Below are 11,690 nucleotides of genomic sequence, written 5' to 3' on the forward strand. Positions count from 1 at the left end.
TATAGAGACTATATTAAGAACTTGTACAGGTCAATCACAAACAACCCAATGAAAAAGGAGGCAAAAGGTTTGGACAATTACAAAAGAAGTTACACAGATGTCTAGTAAGCACAAGATGTGCTCAACATCATTTGTATCAGGGAAAGAAAAATGGAATGTATGTCAAAATAAGTACCCACTGGATTGGCAACAGTTAAAAGTATGGAGCCAGGTGAGTGATGGTGAGGATGTGGAGCAACTGGAACTCTCATATGCTTCTGGTAGCAACATGCAGCCACTCTGGAAGACATATTGAAAGTTTCTTTTAAGTTAACCTATGCCCACTCTATAACCCATCCCTGCCTTTCTACCCGTAAGTCTTTACTCAATAGAAACAGGAAACCTATATCCCATAAGTGAACGTTCATAGCAGCTTTATTTGCAATAGCCCAAACAGGAAGTGAGCCAGATGTTCATTGTAAGGGTAAATGAAAATGATTTTCTCCTTTTGATAAAGGGCAAAGAGACCATTTTCCCTTTCTGTGCTTTTTCGAGTGTTTTCTTGGAGATGTAGCTAATCTGAGTCCTTGCTCTGTTTGGAATAGAGGCACATGTCTCTAGAGAGTAAGCCCAGTCTCCACTGCTGGAACTTAAAGGTATTTCTCTGGCCTGGCTGAGCAGATGGTCCTCAGGAATTAGCTCAAGCCTCTTTTGCAGGAAATGTGGCAATGAGCAGTAGTTTAGTCTCTGGAAGATAAGAGAAAGGATTTATTTTTTTCTTTGCTGAACAAAATCTGTCAGATTTTCTCCAAACTTTGCAGTCATTTTTGGGCACAAATTGTCTATTCATACGATGGAACACTGCTCAGCAATAGAAAAGAATGAATTATTGATTCATGCAACAACATGAATGAATTTCAAAACAATTATATTGGAACCCCAAAATGAGCCAGGTCTCTCCTCCCTGTCCTCTGGGCTTTTATTTTGGCCTCGGTGTCTTGTGTCCAAAACAGAGCTCTTGGACCAGAAAAAGTCATACATTTCCCTCAGTTCTTTATCTTATCTTAGGACTATTTTTCACAGCCAAAGTGGAATTCATAATTGGAGGGAGGGGAGATGGACCTCAATTTTATCATTTAAAAGACATCTGTAAAAATATGCAGGGTTCTCACCCTCAACTAAGTGTCAGTGATTCTGGGAGCAGTTTCAACATTTAGGTTTGCCAACAGGTGCTGACCACCAATCTGCCTCCCTTCACCTGAGGAACTTTCTTAAAAATAACTTTCTGGGGGCAGCCCCGGTGGCTCAGTGGTCTAGCGCCACCTTTGGCCCGGGGTGTGACCCTGGAGACCTGGGATCGAGTCCCACATTGGGCTTCCTGCATGGAGTCTGCTTCTCCCTCTGCCTGTGTCTCTGCCTCTCTCTCTCTCTCTCTGAGTCTGTCATGAATAAATAAATAAAATCTTAAAAAAAAAAAACCTTTCTGGTCACCTCTGGGAATTGTGATCTGGAGTGGCAGTGGGAATCTATATTTCTTTTTTGAAGGCTCTCAGGTTATTCTAATATGCAGCAAAGTAGGGTACCATGTCTCTGAGGGTTGCGTGGGTAACTTCATTGACTGGAAAACCTCATCTTTTTCTGCCCTTTTGCCTTCATTTGCTGGCTGACACCTGAAAAGCCACCCGAAGAAGCTTGCAACAGCCTGCAGCACAAATGCCAAAGACCACTGGCATGTTGTTCCCCTTATCCTTGCACTTGGCTTTTATTTCTTTTAACTTAGTCTTAAAGTCCATCAGATTGCAAAATCACCTAGGCAGATGTAGTAAATCAGAGATGGCCAAAAATTCTTTGCCATTCTTCCCCTTGAGAGATGAGGTCTATGACCCCACTGCCTTAGATTTTGAACAAAGACAATATGGCAGAAACTATGCTGTGCCAGTTTCTGGAACCAAGCCTTAAGAAATTGGCAACTTCCACTCCCTGCCTCTCACACCCTTGCTTTTGAAATCAGCTGCCATGCTATGAGGAAGCCCAAGAAGCCCCATGGAGAGGCGCACCAGAAGAGGAGCCAATGCTGGGCTGCCACCCCATAGCAAGCACAGGAAGTGATTCTCTAGCTCCAGAGACTTACTCCAGGGAATGCCTCATAGATTAGAGCAAGCTTTCCTGCCATGTTCAGCCAGAGGGCAGATTCAGGAGTGAAATAAGCTATTGCTATTGTTCTGCAGTTGTTTGTTACGCAGAAATGGGTACTTGGAAGGAGGAGCACTCAAAGTAGTTGTTTAGTATAACCTCTCTGCTGCTTAGCACCTGTGTGACCATGGACCAGTGGCTGGTCTTTACAAACCGCAATTTTCTGCTTTATAAATTGGACTAAACAATCAAGATGCTTAAGATTTGATAATTTTGTGAGAGTTTATGATTTTTACTTTTGTATGAATGAAGGGTTGCTGAGTAGGTTTGAATAGGATATGGAAAGAAGGACAAGGCTTTCATTCCTTTGGGGAAATCTTCCCTGACACTTCATGCCATTGCCTTTGGGGCAAGTGTGGGTGCTGGCTTTTACCCAGCATGCACCTTACCAGAGAATTTGCTACAATGTAATAAGATCGTCTCTGTTCATCTTCCTCTAGAGCAAGGCTCATGATTTATTTTACTTCATCTCTCTAATGTCTAGTACCCTTAGTAAACGCTTTCTGAATGAATAAATGAGTATAGTACAGATGGGTGGATGTTGAGAACAGATAGATGAAGTGAAAACCATTAAAAAAGGAAAGAGCTAGAAGTTCCAGCACAAGAGTTCTCAAGGAGGGCTAGTCAGACAGTGTTTAACAGCTCATCTGGGTTTTTGTTTTGATATTTAATAAACCTTAAATGAGTGTATGAGATATTGAGTCATTTATAAGTAGCATGTGCTAAAAAGAAGTTGGGGCACAGTGTTCTAGCTACTTTATTTCTGCCTGAGGCTGGCCCATAATTGCTACTCCCTACCTGGTACTCAGAGACCACAGTGTTACCTCCAGTAAGAATTTCAGGACATCTGGGAGAAAGCCTGGAGCAGTTCATCCCGTTTACCAAACTGCCTTGAACTCTCCCAGGCAGACACCATGGGGCTTGGCCTGGAAAAGGTTTAATTCTTTTATTTAGTGCCATTGAGGGTGTTGGAGGGGGTGTCCCCCTGGGCCCCAACCATGGGCAATCACATAATAAGGCTTTGGGTCCAGGTGCTACTGTTGCCCCAGAAATGATGCTGGCTCTGACCATCCTGCAAAGAACAGCCAGAAAGGTTCTCATTCGGTGTGTCGAGGTCGAATGCAGTTAATAGTTGGGGGATTTCCTGTCTTGTGAGTAAAAATGTGTAGCTGCGCCAAGTGTAATTAAACACTTACCCTCAGATGCTGTTCAGAATTTATCCATAACACCAACATGTGGTTTGTGTCCTACTGGGAATTGAAGGTTATTACATTAAAAGTGCTTCCCGCCACCTCCTAAAACTTCTCACTTGCCTTTGAGCGGTATGGTCAGAAAGAATTGACTTTCAGAGTAACTTCTGAGATGCCACTCTGCTCTCTTCTATTTCTTTTCCTACACATTGAAGAATTCAAGATTTCAAGGCCACAGGGAGTTTGGCAATTTCTTTTCAATTTGTCCAAGAAGTCTGTCTATTCTTCTTTTACGTGGACTTGTATTTCAGACTTATTAAGTCTTTGAGAACATTCCTTCCCTTCAGTTTTCTGAGATGAACAAATACATATTTCTCTGTCTTTTATTCTAGACCTAAAGCATTCAGACCATTGGGCTTAAAGTATTTTTCTTATGTCGGGTTGAACATTCCTTTCTTCAAATTATGTTCTTCCAAATTTGCGGAAAATAAAAGCCAATCTATTTATGATCATTAAAAATACAAATCCATGTCTGTCCTAAGGGGTAAAAAAACAACTCAGGTGAGCTAGAGGGGCAGAGAAAGAAAAGGATAATAAATGGTGATATGTTAGCAAAATGATGAAACCAGAGTTGAGATGCAGAGGTTTAGGATTGAGTGAAACAAAACAAGGAAGATGTATCATCAGGATGAGAAAGATTCTGCTGTATAACAAATATCCCTCTGATCCCAGGGCCTTCAAACCATAAAGGTTCATTTCTCATGCATAGAATTCTCCTGTGAGGTGGGTAACATTCTAGAGCAATCATCCCCTATGTCACATTTCAACAGACAATATAAGGTCAAGGCCAATTTCAACTGTGTGAGGATGTATATCTTCCTGTGTGCTTGAAGCAGAGGGGAACTAGGTAACAGTGAACAAAAGTAATGGCTGCTGTAGAAGAGAAAGAAAGAGTTTTGAGAAGTGAAGATAGGCTACAGACCGAAGTAGAGACCCATTCAGGGACATTTTGGGGTGTAGAGTCAAAATTTCTGTGTATGAGGACTTGGGGGGGGGGGTCCTTTGTGGGAATCTAATGAATGCCATCCTTCTTGTCATCCAACTGAGAAATGAGGCATGAGAGTCTCCTGACGGAAAGCTGAAAGGTCACCTACGTTTCTGACAAGGCTGATTCTGAGGACTGCCTTAGTGTGCCCGTGTACTGAGCCCTTCCAGGAGGCAGTATGCCCTGACTCCCACAGCACTGCATGGAGAAGCGACATAGCCAACCACTGAGCAGGAGAAGAAGTAGGGCAGCTACACACATTCACCCCGCTAGGCCATTCTTTCCCCACAGGGAGGAGCAGGTGTGGAAGATCCTTCCAAATGAAGAAATACCAAGAGGAAATGAGAAGTGTTCCTCCTTCCCAACTGAGACATGGAGAATAAGCTGCCAGTTCTTATGGAGGTAGTTCTGACTAAATGTTGGGGTGCCCATGGGCCTTGTTTCATCAAGCATGAGGCTCCTGAGAGAGACAAGGTGAGGGAGACATAGGCATATGGGGGCAGAGAAGAATCCAGACAGAGAAAGAAATACTCAAGGAAGAAAAAAAAAAAAAAAAAAAACCCAGAGAAACTTTTGAGACCACAGAGGGAGAAGAAAAAGTGACTCAATAAAAAGCAGAGAGGGAGGGAGGATAAGGGGGTGGGGGGAGAGAGAGAGAGAGAGAGAGAGAGAGAGAGAGAGAGAGAGAAAATATCACATCAGAGTTTCTAGGGGAACCAGGACAATAAATACAAATAATTCCGTCCTGCCTGGGTTAGGGAGAATTAGTGGAGGTTTAGAAGGCCGACTGAAGGTGCCTGTAGTTTGTCTGCACACCTGGTTTGTCCTCCAAGATTCCTCACCTTGTAGGGCGCTCTCTACCAAGCTCTCGGTGTGACGCTGTAGGTGATCCATTGCTCAGAAGATAATGGAATGCCATCCCAAGGTGGGCCTTGTAGGTCACCAGTAAGACCTTCCTTGCTTCCTGGACCCCAGTTCTGGAGGTGGGGATTGGGCCAGGAAGGGGCAGCAGTGGGCTCCCTGGGGCTCTGCGATCACTTCATCCTGGGCAACCTAGCTGTGAGGAGCAATTCTTTGCATTTCTCTTCCATCCATTTTGACAACCATCTTTAGAAAGATTGTTAGCATTCAGCCTGAGTAAAACAGAATCCCTTTACAGCCACACACTTGTAAGGATTTTTGTTCACTTGTTTGTTTGCCAGCCCATATCACATAGCAAACATTTGTGTTGATTTTCCCATTTGATATTTTTCAAGTCAGAATGTCAAAGAAAAAAAGTTGAGGGGAGGATGGGGAGTGGGAATGGCTTTCTCACAGGAGACACTGAGTTAAATTCCAGTTTCCAGTGTTTGATACTAGTCAGTGTTATTGTCTTGGTCTGTGTATATTCTTTTTGGCTGTTCACAAAAATCATTTTCCAGGCCTCAGACGATACATGGATATACATCATCTTGGTGAGGTTCCCAAGCTGAGACAGTTACACGATCATATATACATACTCCTGTAAAGCGTTTGCCCTGAAATGCTTGCTCACATTTGGCATTTAGAGAATATATGAATTAGTTTACTTCCTTTTTGGCCTTGACAGAACCCATAATGCATTTTCCCAAGCACTTTGCCCTTCATTTTTAAAGTGACCTATTTTCTCAGGGAAATGTAATCCGTATGTTTCTGACTCATTTACACTTAAGTCATCAGGCTGCTGTCTGGTAAAGGCTATTGGTGTTCAAGGCGCCCGAGGAGGCTGTCACAGAGCTTTACAGAGTAGGGGACACATAGTGGCTATTCTCTCCTGAGTCAGACCATCACTTCTCCCCTCAGTGTTTCAACCCAAAACCAGACTGACTTGGGCCAACCTAAATGTGTCTCTCCTTTTCCAGAATTTGTGACTGATCTCTCTAACCTTTATAAGGACTTAATAAGAAAAACATGGGCTGATTTCCCACCTCCCACTTCTCCACTTCCCTTTTCCTTAGAAAGTGCTCAGTGTTACAAATAAATTTGGGCAGACAGATGCCTTTAAGGAATCCTGACTGCAGTCTGATTATAAAGGTCCTGCCTGGTCTTGGGTTCAGCTGAAGTTGGGCTTCTGCCACTGATGAGACTTTCCCTCTACTTGGGGAAGACTCATGTGCATCATAAACAAAGAATAAACAAAACTTGGATTAACTAGAAGCCAACCTTCTACGGGGAATATAGCCAACCCTTACACATAGCTCCCAACCTGCTTTGATAAGTAAAAGGCAAACCCTAGTAAAGTGCTCTGATATCAGAGATTTATTTAAAACAAACAACTGACTAACTTGGAAGGGTTGATGCCCATCCTTGGGTCTGCACAGCTTCCCACATCTGTATCTAAGTGCTGAACAATGAGAAGCCTTTGCTCTGAGAATGATTGCCCGGGGCACAGCCAGATCCTTAATCATCACAGAAAAATTCAATTGTGTTCCGTTCTGTGGCAGGAAAATAAGCGCACGCATATGTTTTAGAAACATCTTCCACATGGAGGATGGAAACAACGAGAATTTTCTGGTTAAAACAAACTTAACCTTCCAAATTCAAGTAACCATAACACACAACTGCCTCCAATATTTTTTAAAAAATGATAATAAAAGTCACCATTTATTAATTGCTTGCTCTGAGCTAGGAACTCTGTACGCATGATCTTTCAGCCTCAGGGTCTAATCCTTTCAAGAGTTGATGTCACCTCCATTGAATTGATGAGGGAACTGAAGCTCAGTAGGCACCACGTGGTGCCAACTAGTGGTGTTCCAGAGCTCAAACTCTTTTCCTGAGACCACACTACTTCTCCCAAGATGTTTTTATAGAGACTCGAGTTTCTTCATTTGGTTGGAATGGACATTCTGCTTCTGTTGGAAAAGAGACTCCAAGTTTTCTTCCAAGGTAGCCATATTTCAGCCTTACTCCCCAGCTTAACCCAGGATTAAATCTGATCTCATCAGAAGAATCAAGGCTGGACTCTTTTTTGGTAGATGTAAGGAGAAATCCCGGAGCAGTAACCAGCACATTTGGAGTAGTTTGAAATTTCCCTAATACTTTCTTGAAAAATGATTTTGGAGAGGCAAAGGGTAGGGTTAGGGAGCAAGGCTACCTAATTCTGGTGGCTGGGTGTGTGAAGTGTGATGGGAATACCTGTCCACTAGAGGAGGCCACTGGGTTTTACACACAGCCTCCTGCCTAACATTCTTTTGTACATCTACGGATGGGAAATAATCATGCCCATTTCCCTGGTCTACCCTAAGGAGTAAATGAGAGAGCATGTGAAATGCCTTATTTCAGTGTCTGCTCATGACCATGGGCCCCATATTAGGTAAATTAGAATCTGTAAACAGTTTATGTCTGACCAAGGAAATGTTTTCCTCATCATGGAATGGCCACTTTGGTTTTCTGGTATGGAAATCAAAGCTCTAATCATGGCAGGTCTCTGGACAGGCTTCTGGACAAGATCATTTTGTCCCTCCTTTCATTTTTCTGAGCTTGATTGATATCAGTGATAGAATTATACTGGATTAAAACAGATTTCTCTGCACATGGTCTGAAATTGGTCAGCAAATCATGCTGAATATATATCTAGATGATGGTTCTTAGCCTTTCTGCCACTGGTCAGTCTAAAAACTCTGGAGAGAAGTCCTGTCCATCATGCTTCTAGGCTCATTAGAGAAACAGATGTTCAGGTACATGAGCTCCAAAATGCAGACCAAAAGAAAACCTTTTTGAACATTTTTCAGACCCTTAAAACGTGTGTGCGTTTTGAAAGAAAGTATACAGTTGGTTTTAATCCTGGCTAAATGGAGGGAAACCATTAGGGTTAGCTATCAGCCCAATTATTTGTCAGCAGTAAAATAACTCAAGAAAAATTCATGGCCAGTGTAAGTTGCCTGGAAATTTCTAGGTAAATTCACATGTATTCACATTTGTATTCACATTTTGAAGCCTCTCTTCCTCAACACAATGCAATGCCTGAGAACTCTGCACATTCTGTTTCCCGTGTATGAGTGGCAGATTCTGCTGGCGTCTTGCAGTTGGATGCAGTCAACAAGGAGGGAAAGTTGAAATCTCAGTTGGATTTTTGACATTCTGTTCTAATTGGGAGAGGCTGAGTCAGCTATAGTGTGTGTGAGTGTGTGTGTGCACGTGCAGGTGTGCATGTATGAGAGAGACAGAGATACAGAGGCTGAGAGATGGGGAGAGACAGAGCAAAAGAGATTGATTTTGCCATCTCTGAACATACATGCTTGAGCACATGTCTCAGAGCCAATCTGTGGCTTGCATTGCCCTACAGTTTTTCAGATGAGACCCAGATGACAAAAGCAAGCATGGTTTGGATCCCCATAAAAAGCAATATGACTGACTCACTTGAATGAAGAAATGAAATGGGAATTAAAATTCCCAGAACCTCTGACCTTGCTTGATCAGTGGGAAAAGTCCCAACTCAGCTCTGACTTTAAAATATAGATTTGTCGGTGTTCATTTAACAGGGCTCTGTGCATTACTTTGATCTTCTTACATGAGAAGAGTAACTTTAAATTTAAAAGATTACTTCTGATGACAGGAGTAAAATTGATCTGCTTCCACCATGCTGGGCTCTGCATCCCCTCTCACATTCCTGAGCACGGAGCTTCCCAACTGGGTATTTGAGAGCTGACAACTTGGGGGAGAGCCATGTGTGGAAAACAAGGCCTGGGCACCAGGAGGCAGATAGTACATCTTCCCGGTTATTTTTATTTTGTTTTTGAGCAAGCGTATGGAAAACGCACGATCTTGGTCTTTCCAGCTACAAGTGCTGACGCACAGCACATGGAATACTGGGCTGCCACGTGCTTGGGTAGGAGAGGCCGCTCCCAAGATGAAGAGAGGCATGAAGGGAGGTGGGGAGGAGGTTAAAACACATCAACTTCTAAGGCTCCTTTAAATCTTACCATCTTGAGCAAAGAAAAGCCTGAATTATGTAGAAGCTGGCCAGGTGCCCACATCTGGCAATGGTCAGAGTGTTTTGTAAGCAGGCTGTTTCCACACAGCACGCAGAGCTGGTCCACTCTGGAAAGAATGATGAGTCTGTGAAGAAGTCCGTGGGACCTGGCCCCCAGACGGATACCCCCTGGGGTGCGGAGAGCATCTGATCTCACAGGGCAGCCAGGTGAGCTGAGCTACGTCCTCCCTGCTAGGACTTCAGCAGGACTGTGTGAATTTCTGCTTGAATTGAAAACCAGGCCTCCATTCTGGTGTCAGACTTTGAAATCAAATTTTCTCGAAGTCTTCCAAAGGTCTCAGAGGAAATAAGACCCTTTCTTTCCTGTGTCTGGAACTTTAATCTTTCTGAGTAGACCACTCCCCTCCATTCCCTTGGCTCCCCCACCCCAGATGGCAATTGGTTGTTCCCCAAGTGCTGTACCACTGCTGTGGCCCAAGTGTTAACTCCCTTCTGTTTGCTGCCATTAGGCCTGGTCCCTGCCAGGGCTTGTGGAGCTCTGAACCAGGGACCCAAGAGCACAGCCAAGCCGCCCCCATACAGGTTTTGTATGCTGGGGAGCACATCTTACAAACAAGTCCCTACCTGGCCCACTTGCGGTTTGGACCCACCAAACTAGTTGAGGTGAATGCAGAAATTAAGATGTGTTTTCCTAGAAGAACAAAAGAGGAACATGTGTCAGGTAAGTGCTTGGGGAGCCGTTTAATGCCTACCCCTAGCCTGGCACCATGTTCTGGGAGACAGATCAGTGACACCCACAGATGGGAATGGACCCACCCCCTGCAGCCAGGCATGTGCACAGAGAAGCACATAGCTCCAGCAGAGAAAAAGGTCTTGGGGCCTCTTTTCAAAACCAGGCCTGAAGTATGTGCTATGATTTAGATTTGTTCATAAAAACAACCTGGTTGGTTTCTGTTAAGTCAATAGCATTTGAATTGCTTCTCAGATATTTAGCTCTTGCAGGATCTTTTATGACATGGCTGTGGGCAGGCTGTATCTTGCAAAGTCTGGCTAGCTCTACTATTTTCTCCTTTCCACAGCAGGAATGGAGACAGAGGAGTTGAGCGGATGCCTACTAAAGTCTAATTTTCATTGCTAATCTCATACTTCCGTGCTGCATGATTTAGCTGCTATCTTAAAAGACGTTCTCTGTGTTTTCTCTTTCCTCCAGATTTTACTTCCTACAAGAAGTCGTTTTGGAATTGACTTAAGCTTTAATGCAATAAGCTTATCCCTACAAGGACCATTTTCAGCAGCTTAGGGATAGCATCTTTAGGGAACCCCAGCCTGACAGATGTCACTTGAGCAGGTTGCAGGGTGTGGGAATGCAAAACACATTTTATACAGAATTGCCCGTTTTCTCCATTCTCCTGTGACTCTGGATTATGGCATTCTCTCAACAACTTATGTCAATACAACCTTGCGCCTAAGAGTCTTCAAGTCTTGGCTATAGGAAAGCTATGAGAGATAATTTGCAAGGGGCCATGAAGACTATAGCTAGGCACGTGTTGTTTGCTGTGGGCCAGTCTTCCTTGTAAATGGCACCAATTGGGATTGAGAGTGCGATGGGGAATGAAATAATAATATGAATAATAAAAAATAAAATCTCTTTGTTGGATGCTTATTTAAACTGAGTATTGGTTTAAGCAAAGCCTAATTTGCCTCTAACCCCCAGAGACATCTTCTCAAACATTGCTCTCAGGCAGGCAGAAGAGAAAAAGCGTACAGTGTTTTGCCAAGATTGATCCTCTATATTTGCAAACTAACAACCTGCAGACGGGTTGGTACATATACAAGTAGCAAAGCAACGATGTGGGAGCAAGCGCCTCACAGTGAGATAGAATTAGACGGAATCCTGGTTCTACCATTTGTTAGCTATGAAATCCCAGGTAACCACTTATACTTGCTAAACCTTAGTTTACTCATCTATAAAATGGACATAGGGATCCCTGGGTGGCGCAGCGGTTTGGCGCCTGCCTTTGGCCCAGGGCGCGATCCTGGAGACCCGGGATCGAATCCCACATCGGGCTCCCGGTGCATGGAGCCTGCTTCTCCCTCTGCCTGTGTCTCTGCCTCTCTCTCTCTCTGTAACTATCATAAATAAATTTAAAAAAAAATTAAAAAAAAATAAAAAAAATAAAAAAAATAAAATGGACATAATAATACTTTGCTCATAAAATGTTCAATACAATGCTTGGTAGTGAATACTTAATAAACAGGGGTAATGCTAGTACTATTATTTGATCACATTTCCCAATGTGGTCCTTAAAGGATGAAAATGAATCTGATTTGT

At 43.3% G+C, this 11,690-nt stretch overlaps 2 long non-coding RNA genes across 2 annotated transcripts; one reads left to right on the plus strand and one right to left on the minus strand.

Annotated features, from left to right (window-relative positions):
* Positions 1-396: 396 nt before the first annotated feature.
* LOC119872706 lies at positions 397-4,128 on the minus strand. The gene is made up of 2 exons (XR_005361738.1): positions 3,369-4,128; positions 397-726 (listed from the first exon to the last, which is right to left on the minus strand). It is a non-coding gene; the product is annotated as an uncharacterized LOC119872706 (long non-coding RNA).
* A 49-nt stretch (positions 4,129-4,177) lies between these two features.
* LOC111096829 lies at positions 4,178-11,325 on the plus strand. The gene is made up of 3 exons (XR_005361739.1): positions 4,178-4,809; positions 9,447-9,565; positions 10,569-11,325. It is a non-coding gene; the product is annotated as an uncharacterized LOC111096829 (long non-coding RNA).
* The last annotated feature ends 365 nt before the right edge of the window (positions 11,326-11,690 follow it).

Source organism: Canis lupus, chromosome 7 (genome assembly GCF_011100685.1).
Source record: "Canis lupus familiaris isolate Mischka breed German Shepherd chromosome 7, alternate assembly UU_Cfam_GSD_1.0, whole genome shotgun sequence".
In the NCBI taxonomy this organism is placed as follows: Eukaryota; Metazoa; Chordata; class Mammalia; order Carnivora; family Canidae; genus Canis; species Canis lupus.